Consider the following 13,569-nt stretch of genomic DNA (forward strand, 5'->3'; position numbering starts at 1 on the left):
TGTGCTGACGTGTATTAAATTAATACCTAATTCTTTTTTATGACTGAAAAATATCAATTGTTGGCCATTTTAGTTGTTTCTATTTGGGGGCTTTTGTGAATAGCCCTACCATGAATGTTTGTGCTCATTTTTTTGTGTGTGGACATGTTTTCTGTGCTCTCAGTTATATATCTAAGAGTGAAATTGCTGGGTTATCTGATAACTTTCATGTTTAACTTTGTGAAGAACTGCCAGACTATTTCCCAACACATTTAAATTTTAAGTTATTTTGCTAGTAATAAACAAATATTTTTAAGTAGGTCTTTTCTGAATATATATGTTAACAAATACCAAGGAAATGTGATGCTGAAAGCAATTCTGTGTATTAATTTTAATTACCTTAGTCATGTTTATGTAATTAACTAAAAGGAAGGTCTACCTTAGTCATGGATGTTATATATATGTGTGTGTCATTTTTGCTCAGATTAACATAAATTCATGGTAATAGTTGTCACAATCCATTGTTTATTGATTTTATTTGTTTATTTTGACAAGTTAATCTCAGACTCATTTCTAAGATTCAGCAAGTGAGGATAGTTAGGAAACATTTGAAAAGGAATAATAATGTCAGCAGAAAAGGAACCATGAAAAATAAAAATGCTACTAAATAAATGGGAAGCCTTATTCTCAAGCTGTAGTTATTTAAACACTGTCATACTGGCACAATAAGCACATTAGTGGAACATAGTGTAGTGGATCAGAAATGGATCTCATTCATGAGAATGTGGTAAGATTGCATTTAAAACTACTGTGGAAAAAATGGAATATTGCAAAAATAATCTTGAGACCACTGAATAATTACAAGGCCTTTGTAAGCCAGTGATCTGAAAGATTAATAAAACATTTCTATTTGGTAATTTAAAAGTAAAGCCAAAAGACAATAAAATTGTATGATTATCTATAACTCAAGACTAAAAAGGGCTAACTTCTCTAGTATGAAAAGTGCTTAAGAAATGATTCCCACTCCCACCAAAAAAAAGAAAAAAAAATGGGTAAAAGATTTGAACAAACAATTCTCGGGGGGAAACATTATTGTAATGATCATATGAAACAACATTCAACCTCATTGTAATTAAGAAAAACAAAATAAAATAATAACAGCATTTCTTTTACCACCTCGACAAGATTTTTAAACCTTATTGGAGAGCCATTTGACAATATCTGTTTTTTGTTTTGTTCTGTTTTGTAGTTTTGGTACTGAGGATTGAACTCAGGGGCACTGAACCATGGAGCCACATCCCCAGCCCTATTTTGTATTTTATTTAGAGACAGGGTCTCACTGAGTTGCTTAGCACCTCGCCATTGCTGAGGCTGGCTTTGAACTCAATGATCCTCCTGTCTCAGCTTCCCCAGCTGCTGGAATTACAGGCATGCACTATCGCCTGTAAAATTATCTGTTAAAATTAAAATCACATACTGTATGACACAGTAAATTATTTTACTCCTAAAAATATATCCCATAGATGTATTTATAGAAATATATGTATGTGCACACATTCTGTTTCATTAAATAAGTAATATCTATGTATTTATTAAAGAATATCTATGTATTTATGAAAGAATAATCTGGGCTGGGGCCATAGCTCAGAGGTAAAGCGCTTGCCTAACATGTGTGAGGCCCTGCGTTTGATCCTCAGCACCACATAAAAATAAACAAAGTTATTGTGTCCATCTACAACTAGAAATAATTACAAAAACAAAAAATCTCAAGAGACTAGAATGCATAATATGATGCATTTGTAGTAATAGTAGCTATAAACACTTAGAAAATATCTGAAAATTTTTACATCAAAGTGGAATTTTTTTTGCTTTTTTAATTTTGACATTACAAATTTAATTAACCTAACTTTTCTATTTAAATTTTATTAAATACTATTATTTAGCTTACTATTAAATTGGCTTTGTAAAAGAAAAATCTGTGTGTGTGTGTGTGTGGGGGGGGGAATCATTAAAGGAATTTGGAACTTAGTGGAAGTCCCCTTCCTTTGAATGTTTCCATTAGAAGAAACAGTGCAACATACTACTATTCACATACCAATTGTGTGTTTTTTTGTTGTTGTTGTTCTAATTAGTTTTACATGACAGAGTGCATTTTGACACATTGTACACAAATGGAGCACAACTTCTCATTCTTCTGGCTGTACATGGTGCAGAGTCACATCTATAGTGTCATACCAGTTATGCTTTATATATAGACTTATCTGTTTATTCAGGTTAAAATGTCATTTTTTTAACTTATCCAGAAAAATATAAACAGATTTTTCAGCAATTTAAATTTCATCTATGTGGCTGCTATTATTGGACTGGAGATAAGACTATAGGTAGTTTAGGTAGTTTAGATTAGTGGTAGTGGAAATCATGATTTAATTCTAATACTGCTAAAGTCTATGAGAAAGGAAATAATTTCCTAATTATATTTCTTTTACCAGACACATCTTCCAGAGCTAGATACACTTTCATCAGAACGGACCAGATCCTTTATAACTTGGCTTAAAGATGGCAGACCGTTAAGTGCAGTCCTTCATGTGGTAAAGTAAGTACTTCTATAATTTAATAAGAAGCTGTCTTTTCCAGTGTGACTTTTGAAATTACTTGTCCTTAATGCAGCTTTAATGATATCAAAATATATTCTAGTGGTAGAGTGTTGTTACCTGATTAATAACATTTCCCAAAAGTCCTCATGTATCAGTGCTTCCTTAAATATATAATTATTCTTTTATATTATATATTTTTAGATAAATGCTTTTTTCTCTCTGTCAGAGATGAGAGTCCTGCCAAAACAGAATTTTTTCAACATTTGATTGAAGACCGGACAGAAGCTGCATTCTCTTACTATGAATTTTTGCTTCATGTACAGCAGCAAATATGTAAGTGAAGGAGAATAAAATTGAATAAGAAGAAAAAGATCCATAACTGAGGTAAAGCATAATCTGTCACAGAAGCACATAGGAAATTTGAAGTGAAAGCATTTGTTGTTATAAGAGACAATGCACAGCCCTCTGAGGTTTTGGCAAAACCTAAATGGGAAGAAGGAACTTGACTGATTTTCTTCAGCCTAAATTAATGGTAATGATGATGCTGTTTCAACAAGTATATTTTGAATTGGTTTCTACACATTTCCAGTAGTGCAGCAGTTCAGTGCTCTCTTCATTGCAAGCTGGCAAATTTACGTAGCTGTGTGGAATGTCATAATGTAAAATTAGATGAATTTTTTTTCTTATAATTAATATAACATTTCTGGACTTGAACTCTGACAAGAGATGCCAAAAGGCAGTGGTACCGTGTTATTTGTTTATATGAATTACTTTTTAACAAGGAATGATTCGTACTCATTAAATGAATTCAACATTTTCCCTGTAAAGACAATAGAGTTTCAGTACACAAACTATAGAAAATATATATATATATATATAATGTACATAAATGTTACATTTGTAAAGAAAATGTAAAAATGTAACTACAGAATATGAATTGCTTAAACTGTGCTGCATTGTTGGATGACAGCTCTTTTTGTCACAGTTGGAGAATGAGGTTGACTAATGCATATTATGAATTGAGTCCACAGAAACACAAACTCTTTGTAATTCTGTTAAATCTTTTATGTGGATTTATTTATGATCAGCCTACTAATTAAAAATATTTTGCTTGACAATTGGTTTGGTGGTTTTTTTTGTTTTTTGTTTGTTTTTGTTGTTTGTGGGGTTTTTTTTGCTTTTATTTTTGTTTTGATGTGTGTTGTTTCTGTTTTTGTTTTTGTTTTAACATCTAGGATATACTAAATTTAATTATTGGGGGAAATGCAGCAATACTGCTTTTCAATTAGGAATACATGTGAATCAATAAATTTTCATTACTTTGTGGACATTTCCAAGTACTAACTTTTCCTTTGTATTCTTAAAAACAAATGGTGCTACTTCCAAAATACATTCAATTACAAAGTATAAATCTCAAATTGTCTTTGTCACTTAAATTGAGCATTTTTTCATGCATATTTATAACAAAATTTTAATAACATGACTGTCCTTTTTATTTAATTGACTTGATTACTGTCTGGAACTTAGAGAGTGATTTTACTCGGATCAAAAAATCTCTTGAGCTAGGGATGTATCTTAGTGGTAGAATGCTTGCCTAATATGTATAAGGCCCTGGGTTTAATCTCCAGCACCTAGTAAAAAGAAGAAATTTCTGATCTACGTCAGCTTATTTATGAGAAAACTGTTAATGGTCCATTAGCTTAAAGAATAGAATTTTATTTTGTTCACTGCAAAAATCCCTGTGATGAACTTTGAAAGGAAAAAAGGCACTCGTGTTTTGGTGAGTGATCTTCACTGGTTTTGTGTATCCCTTTGCTGTAGATAAAAATAAAAGTACTCTTACATTCCCTGATGGAAATGAGCAGTTAAATGACTCATCCTAAATGATATAATATTAAATAGTGACAGAGGCAACAATAAATGCCAAGTATTCTCCCCACCCAGTGATACGCCCCCCCACCCCCACCCCACCTCAGGACTGTACTTGTCCCCATACCATGCTGTCTCCAGCAAGAATCTTATTAAACTGCAGCAGAAACTGCAGTACCCCCAAGGACAAATAAATGCTTTTATATTACAACAAAAACTACAGTATTTCTACTTTAAGAAAAACAAATATTTTGCCTTTGGATATTCTGTCATTCATTGAATAATTTAAAAGCACTTAATACTTGTCAGATACCATTCCAGGCACAAAACAGAATCCTTACTTCCATGATGCTAATGCTCTGGTGCTGGAATGTGGAAGGCTGAGAGAGAAAAAATTCTATATAATTTGTCAAGTGCAATGAATATTGTGAAGAAAAATAAATCTGGGTAAGGGGATTGAGAATACAATTTTTCACAGTAACATAGAAGTCCCTTATGAAAAGAGAGCGGAGCAAAGACCTCAAGCCCTGTGAATATCTGGAAGACGAGGTTAAGAAGGAGGACTTTATGGCAGGTGAATGTGGAAGTTGTCTTCAGATTGCTCCCATTTTCTCTGTGAAAGACACTGCAAAGTTATTAGCAAAGAAATAGAAGTGTTAGTGATTTCATGAATTAGTCTGTAATAATAGTGAGATATTGGCTAGCGGTGTTCAGTAGGATTGTCAGACAATACTGCAGGCCCATCCTGGGATGAACTTAAAGCATTGCGTGTCTCTTCCCTTCAGCTACATTCAGTGCTTGGTGGAAAGTTGGATTTAATCAGGGTTGGTATAAGAAACAAGCCAGGACTTTGAGAAAGAGAGTGGCTAAAGGAACACAAACTAGAGAGAATAGGTAATAGTGAAAAATCAGTGAGCCCAGTGGTTTGGCGGTTCTGCTGAGGTCAAAAAGTTATTAGAGTACGGATAACAGAATGAACAAGCTGTAAAGAAAAGAAATAGTAGTAGTCAGATATGGGCCACTTGGAATTGAGATTGCAGGGGAAGGTTAAATATTGGCAATAAGACCTAGAGAATGTCCATGGGAGTGAGTATTGAGATGCTCTTAAAGATAACTAGAAGGGAAGAGGGCAGACATGGAGCCCAGGGTTTTAAATGAATTCTCTATTTGATTATTACAATTGTGCCCCAAAATGTCAGAAGTAGTGGTGATATGGGGACTGTAATGACTGTAGTAAGGAGTGGCAAGGCATATGATGTGGCAGGATAGCATAAAGCATGAAAGACCTAGGGAGAAAAAGGAGCAAGAATAATCCAGAAGCCTACAAACAAGCAATAAAGAGATACCTTCTTGAGATTTGGGATCAAAAATAGCCACTCCTGAAGCTGGAGTTGTAGCTCAGTGGTAGAGTGCTTTCCTAGCATGTGTGAGGCACTAAGTTCAATCCTCACCACCACATAAAAATAAGTAAAGGCATTGTGTCCATCTATAACTAAGAAAAAATTTTAAAAAAAATAGCCACTCTTTGAAAGGTTTGTAAGGAATAGTGTCCTGAGAGGACAGTCAGGTTTCAGTCAACATGTAGAGACTGACAAATCAGGGTATAGGCATGATTAAATCAATCCTGAAGAAAAATGATAAGCTATTCCTATTACCCCTTAATGGGATAAGTGTCTAGGCCAATTGCTTCGTGAGCCATACAAATACTGGGTGAGAGGAAAGGGTATGCTTGCCAGGAGTCCTCTTTTCAATTAGTTGACACTTCATTTAAAACTGGTTCTTTCTGAGTGTTGGTGCTGGGAATGAAAACAGAATTTCCTCCCCAGATCTGATATTCAACACCTGGGAAATGGCTTGACCATATATACATACTGTATTTTAGAAGAGTTTCTATGCATTATGTGTATGTAGTAAGTACTATTTGATGGCTATTATGGATATGACTCTATTGCAGGAAACTCATGAAGTCAGGAAATGCACAGCTGAGCAAAGTGTTTCGTTAAGGAAACCACGAGCCCTCCTTTTCAAAGTGTTTTCCTCCAAAAATATTTCTGAAGAGAGAAAAAGAGGAAACTCATACAAAGTTGAAGAAAACCCTGCAGAAATTATCCAGATAGAATCACAAATTACTGAAAGAAAAGAGAATTCAAGGGGAAAAATAAAAGCAACACTCAAGCTTGGTTTGGAACATGCAAAAAATACCTGAAAAATAAAATGGTAGAAAGACATTTGATAATTAATTTCTCTTTGGTCTGAATTCAGAGACATGATCTGTATCTTCCTGCCTGCCTTTTGATGTGTATGAGAAGTAGGCAGGGAATGTATGTGTAGATGGCTTGAGTGGGGAAGGTAACCATCATCAGGAGACTCAGAAATTGTTATTGCGTTGCCTTTAATGGAACATGAGCTGTTACAAAAATGAAAGACTTTTTTTTTTCCTTTTTTTTTTTTTTTAGTTTCAATTATTGAACAATAATGTACAGCTTTGTAGACTTTCATTGTTTTTAGACCAATGAGTATTAATTACTAGTAACACACTAAGTGAGTTACTAAAGATCATGAAAATTTGTATCCAAAAATGAAAATCAGTATTTACCATTAGAGTTTATTAAGGACTCTGCTTGTTAACTGTACATACAAAGTTTATAATTTTATAAGAGTGCCCAAAAGTACATATACAGATCCTGTTTCACAGATGGTTTACAAGATAACTGACAGAAACCACCTTGTATCACACTCAGGCATTTTCTTTTGAGTGTGTCGTCATTATTGGGATTTCATGGTTTTTGCTGCTCTTTTTGCTTTTGGGGTACATGTTAACTTGGAATCTATTTAGACTGTTATAGATAATTTGATTAATGTGTGATGATGTATATATACATATTTTACAGTATATTTTTCTAGTTTTCTCTAGCAAGATTTTAAATATTCTCAGTAGAAATTAATTATACTCATTCCTAAAACAAATATGTATAATCTACTTACCTTTTACTTTGCTTTTAACACTGTATTGATGATGTAGCCAGTGAACATGTGCTACTTTAAGTAACTTATAAATAGTATTAAGGCTTGTGTAGTGTAATACTGGATTCTTTTAAAGTTAATAGCATATAGTTTTATAATATTAAGCCATGTGTTTCAGTTCTTTTTAAAAAATAAACAATAAGCAATTTTTATATGTTCCTCTCAGTTTTTATTACACAGCAACCTGCTTTAGTGGGAGGGATTGTATCTCATATCTTCGTTTGTTTATTTATTTATTGAAATTCTGGGGATCAAACTCAGGGCTTTGAGCATACTAGGCAATAGCTCTACCATTGAGCCATACCATTACCCAGTCCATTTGGATTCTTTTTTAGCATATTAGCCCACTTCCTACATCTCCAAGTTCTCATCCCAAGACAGAATACAGAGCAAGAACACATTTATTGAATCTTATTTATTTACTAGATAATTTTATTAGCCTTTTACATTTTTTATAACCAGATCTTTTCACAATGACCCTTGGGAAAGTTGTGAAATGCTATACCAGTTAAAAGGACTCTTCCTCATTTTTATCAAATTTCCCCCATTTTTAACAAAAGGCTTTTTTAATGGATTTTTCTCTGTATTTAATTTCTTCCAAGTTCTTCTCCTTTAGAACTTAGCTTTATGACTTGCATAGTAACAGAAAATGCCTGTTACAATGTCTTCCAATTAGAACCTGTGAGATTTTAATGGGAGAAAAGGTACTGTCTCTAGCCTGTCTTCCATTATCAAAAACTGATAAATAATTATTTACAGGGTCAGAAATAACTAAGATACATAGAGAGAAATTGATGACTGGGATGTTTAAAGAAAGATCAAACCTTGAAGCTAATCTATTTAATAACCAAGACCCTGGGTACTCTGTTCACAAGCAACAAGTGGTCTCAAAGTTTCTCCCCGCCTCCCTATGTAGTGAACCTAAATTGTCTTTTATAGAGTTTATGGCAGTAACTTGGGTCATAATCTGAGAAGAAATGAGAATTGGAATGGTTGGGATCCAGGATAACTTTATAAGGAAAAGAAGGCCAGTTGCATCATGGGTGCTGCCTTCATCACTTCAGGCTTCACACGTGTTGCACCCTCAGAAAGCCTTCTGGACTCCTTCCCAGCTTCCTGCACTGAGCCCCCCTTTCCTTCACAATATGGCCTAAGCATCGCTCCCTCCTGGCAGCCTTTTCTGACCACTCCCCATCTGGGATAGATACCCCTCCTGTGTGTATCCATAACACCTTTAGCTTATCTCCCCTATATCCCCTATCATTGTGTTATAAGTGAAATTCTCATAGAAACTGTGCTCTCTTTATCTTAGTGCCCATCATGTCTAGCTCATGCTAGGAATTAAATAAATGCCAAACCATTATTAAATAATTCCAATTTAGAAAATGAGTTAAAGACCTGCAGACAAAGGTAAAGACTATCTCTTGGATGAGAGTTTTACTATTTTACACTAAATAGAAATATAAAGAAATACCAATAGTGTGGGAATAGTGCCGGGCGATGGAAGATAAATCCTGTGAAAATTCAGGGGGTTATCACCTCTGAAATTTCTGGAGGTTTAGTGGTATGGAGCATGTTGCTAGATCCCCTCCAATATGGAAGATAAGTTGCTGCACAGACATAATGCTTGGCAGCTTTTTGGGATCTAGGGAATTACATATACTGCATTTCAGTGGGCTGCCGGAGTCTGGCTGCAGCAAAATAACCAACCGGGGGTGACGAACAATTTGTGTACGTTGATACAGCAGGAGTGGGAGCCATTTATTGCAGGACAGGAGCAGTATTTATACATTCCACACAGCTTATCTAATTAGCATAAACTAGATACATCAGTCAACCAATAAGGAATCTCCACACTTAATGGCTCGCTTTTGTTACTTCTCAAACCACTCCCTCTGGCATTTTGCCAGGCACCATCCAGACTTGTTTACGAACTCTAACATTCCTCTGGCAAAATGCCAGGTGTTATTTTGACTTGTTTACAGACTCTAACAGTGGGCTGCTCTAACTCATTACCAAGTAGCCTGTAAGGCTACTATTCTGGGGTGCATCAAATCACCATTCCCCAATATGGCAGATGCAGTCCTTCCCTTGGGGAAAACAGGCAGGCATCTGATAGCATGCTGATTATGTTGCACCCCTTTGATCATGGAGCAATTTTTCTTCAATGTAATAGACACGTAGTCTGGATATGGATTTGCCTGCTCTGCCTGCAATGTTTCTGCCAACACCACCATTTGTGGGCTTACACAATGCCTTCATCATTGCCGCAGACCTCTACAACATTGCTTTTGATCAAAGAACTCAGTTCATATCACAAGAACTGTGATATGGAATGTACACTAGTCTTACTACAACCTGTTATGCCCAAAACAACTGGCCTGGTAGAATGTCCTGAAGATTCAGTCCTGGAGACATTTGGGGTACTAGCTTACAGAATGCAGCATATGCCTTGAATCAGCCACTAACGTTGTTCTATAGCTAGAAGACAGGTCTGAGAATCAAAATTTGGAAGTAAGAACATTTCTCCTTAACCCTTTCACAGAATCTTAGGGTCTTGGTTCCCAAACAGACACAATAATGTCCCCATGAGTTAGAACTAGTATTGGTTCATTTTGGGCTCCTTATATCAACATTCAGAAGAGTAATGCTGATTATGAAGGGGAATCAATTTGTGTCCATATAATGGGGCAGGGAGGATTAGTTCTAGAACCTAGAAGATTTTCTGGAGTGCTTCTTATTATTTCTATGTTCGATACTGAAAACTAATGGGATATAGCAACCCAATGAAAGAATGGATCATTGATGATTCAGACTTTTCAGAAATTAAATTTTGCATCTTCCACCAGGTAAAGAACATCAGCCAACATTTTATACCATGCTGGATAGAAAATGGAACATAATCTGAGAGATTATGGAAATAAATTTGACAGTGAAAAAAATCAATTATATCTCTGTACCTGTTATAGTATGTTAGACTTACAGAATACAGGTTTGGTAGCCAAACTGAACAAAATGTGAATTATAGTCCCTCTCTTAGATTTTGTCTCTTGGGGCAAGTCTTAAATTTCTCTGAGACCTCTTATGCCTACTGGAGATAATAATAATCTCTTGATAAGAGTTCATGAAAATTATATGGAACAAATCTGTAAAGTTTCTGATGCAGCACCTGGTTTATCCTCAACAGCTGGTGGTCAGTGTCTTGACAAACTAGCTGCACAGTGGTAGTAAAGATCCTCCAATACTGCCAGGCATCTTGGTGAATGCCTGTAATCCCAGCAGCTTGGGAGGCTGAGGCAGGAGGATCATGAGTTCAAAGCCAGCCTCAGCAATTTAGGGAGGCCATAAGCAACTTAGCAAGACCCTGTCTCTAAATAAAACATAAAGGGACTGGGGATGTTGCTCAGTAGTTAAGCATCCCTGGGTTCAATCTCCAGTAGCCCCCCCTCAAAAAAAATCCTCCCTTGTTGAGCCTGCTCTTTGCCCTCATATCAACTACAGTTTCTACCTTCGCTGAAATTCTTCCCCACTTAACATTGAGAAACAAATGTTTTTTTATGCTGACTACTGCTATCTTAACTCCCTATTTCTCATGATCAATTTATTGACCACATTTAGTTTTGCTTCAGGCATTCAGATATAACATCTATATAACAGACATTATATACGCCTATGGATATATAGATGTAAACAAGCTATCTTAGGCCATTATATCCATATATCATCAGACTTTAAAACTCAGTGCTCACCTGTGAGCCACAGTTGTGTTTTGTTTGTTATTGGGTTTTTTAAAACAAATCAACTAAAAAGAAAGCTGTTCCAAACTTTATACCTGGTTTTATCTCTTCATTAGTAGAGAGTTATGAACTTTTATGCCTCTGAAGCTTTGAACCTGCTATTCCTGCTGCTAGGAACACCTCTTCACCTTTTTATTTGGCTCGCTTCTTTCTTCCTTCAGTTATTAGTGTGTACTGACTCAGCCCTTCCCTCACCCCTAGCCTATTTGATTTATCCCTGCTAGATGTTCCCAAAGGCCATTTTACTTTTCCTATTATAAATTTATTCCACTTGTTTGCTCACTGTTCATCTTTGCCACTATAGTCTGTGTAGGCAAGAAACTCATCTTTTTTTTATTTAGCCCTCTACCATCAGAGACTGGAACAGTATCTGGCTACCCCCCATGTACTTATAACCATCAGTGTGTATGTTTGTATTATTCTTTAATGTGGCTGCAGTTTTAACTTAGATGTTCAAGTTTATTATTCTTCATTCATTCATCTAATATTTGAGAGCCTACTACATGTCACACATTGTTAGGTGTAGTGATGGACCATTGAACACAACAGAGTAGGTCCCTTGTGTCTGCACCTTACATTCTAATTGGGGAAGACAGATGAGAAAGAAATGCATGTTAGGTTAAATTCTAGGAAGAGAATGCAGCAAAAGGGCTGGAGGCAGGAAGGAGGAATTGGTGCACCCATTACAGGGCTCTCAGGCTATGGTGATGTCTTTGGGCTTTTGCTGTGAAAGATGCAAAGCCTTTGAAGGGCTCATGTGATCTGACCTTCGGATGGGTCCAGTCATCCTACTGTGGGTAGCTCAAGAAGGCAAAGGTGGAAGCCATGAGCAGTATATGAATAAATTCCTCCCCCTAGGCATAATTTAGGTGGAAGATGTCTGGGTTAATAGAAGCTTCACTGCCCTGAAATTTGAGAATTGACGCTGACAGTTTAGATTAATCCTTACTTCAATTTTTACTATAGTACTGAGTTCTCTTTACTAATATTTTATTTAGGATCTGTTTATCTACTTGAAGAAATAAGTCGGGCCTACAGTTTGCTTTTATAGTTCTTACTTGATTATTTTGGTTATGCTAGTGCTTACTTGCTTTTTTATTATGCTAGTTTTATTAAATGAGTTGGGTTGTTTTAATTCTGTTTTGATGCTCTGGAACAGTTTGTATAAAATAGCAAAAATTTTGGTCTTCCCTATTCTTGAAGTTTGAGTTGAAATAGCCCATTAAGCTTCTGGGCTTTGGTTCTTTTTCCAGATAGATCATTGACCACTGTTTCAGTCTAGGACTATTAATCTATTTAGGGCCTCTTTTTGTAGTTAATTTTGGAGTTTTAACTTAATTAAGAAATGATTAGGGCTGGGTGTAGTGGCACATACCTGTAATCCCAGTGGCTCAGGAAGTTGAGGCAGGAAGATTGTAAATTCAGTGCTGCTTGCATCTGCAGAACACTTGAGCGGATGTTCATTTCAGATGATTTTACAAATAAGACCAGGTGATATTAATACAAAACTTGTTTAAAAGCTTTCCATCCTCCTGGACTGAAGCTAGACCCCCTCTGCCAGGGCAAGCAAACATGCCAACTTTCAGTGATCTAATGTCATCTACCCGTCATTACCCATCAGATAATCTGCATTTTGAAGGTCATTTGAGGACATAAGTGAATAGCATCTGTGAAGGAAGGTTAAATGAAAGTAGATGGATGAAACCTAGGGACTACTTTTATTAGAAGTTGAAGTCCTGATCTGAATGTAGAAACCCTAGCTAAGGACACAGCCTTGGAAGTAGTGTGATGGAGTACCAAAATAATTTCAGTCCTTAGGAGCATAATATTTTAAAGAAATATTTGTAAAAACAGAAAATAATGCAAAAATTCCATGATGCACAAAATGTCAAAGTTTTAAATAAATATAGAACTTGACCCCGCACATTGGTGATTCACCACTTGACCTCACCCTAATCCTAAGGCTATGGGAAGGTTAGATGGTCAGATGATGCCAAAAGACATAGGAAGTCTAAGGTCAAGGTTAAAATCGTGGGGTTAAAAGTCATGTAATTTCAGACTTGAATTCTGGCTATATGACCTTAGCACAAATTATTTAATCTATTAAACTTGAATTTTTTCATATGCAATGAGGAAATAATAATAATAATAATAATTCTTAACCCATAAGGTTTTTGTAATGACTAAGCAAGGTAATGTAGATAAAAAGCTTGTGCCTGAGCTGGGGAGGCAGAGCCAGGTTTTGTGGAGCCTGAATCTTATATAATTTGGGGTACCTTCCACAGTTCCCCTGTGAAGAGTTTTCA

General features: G+C 35.7%; 1 long non-coding RNA gene across 1 annotated transcript; it reads left to right on the forward strand.

The window, feature by feature from the left end:
• Window positions 1-2,461: 2,461 nt before the first annotated feature.
• Window positions 2,462-3,691, forward strand: LOC125619806. Its single transcript, XR_007351405.1, has 2 exons — window positions 2,462-2,572; window positions 2,800-3,691. It is a non-coding gene; the product is annotated as an uncharacterized LOC125619806 (long non-coding RNA).
• The last annotated feature ends 9,878 nt before the right edge of the window (window positions 3,692-13,569 follow it).

This window comes from Marmota marmota, unplaced genomic scaffold (assembly GCF_001458135.2).
Source record: "Marmota marmota marmota unplaced genomic scaffold, marMar, whole genome shotgun sequence".
NCBI classification, from domain to species: domain Eukaryota; kingdom Metazoa; phylum Chordata; class Mammalia; order Rodentia; family Sciuridae; genus Marmota; species Marmota marmota.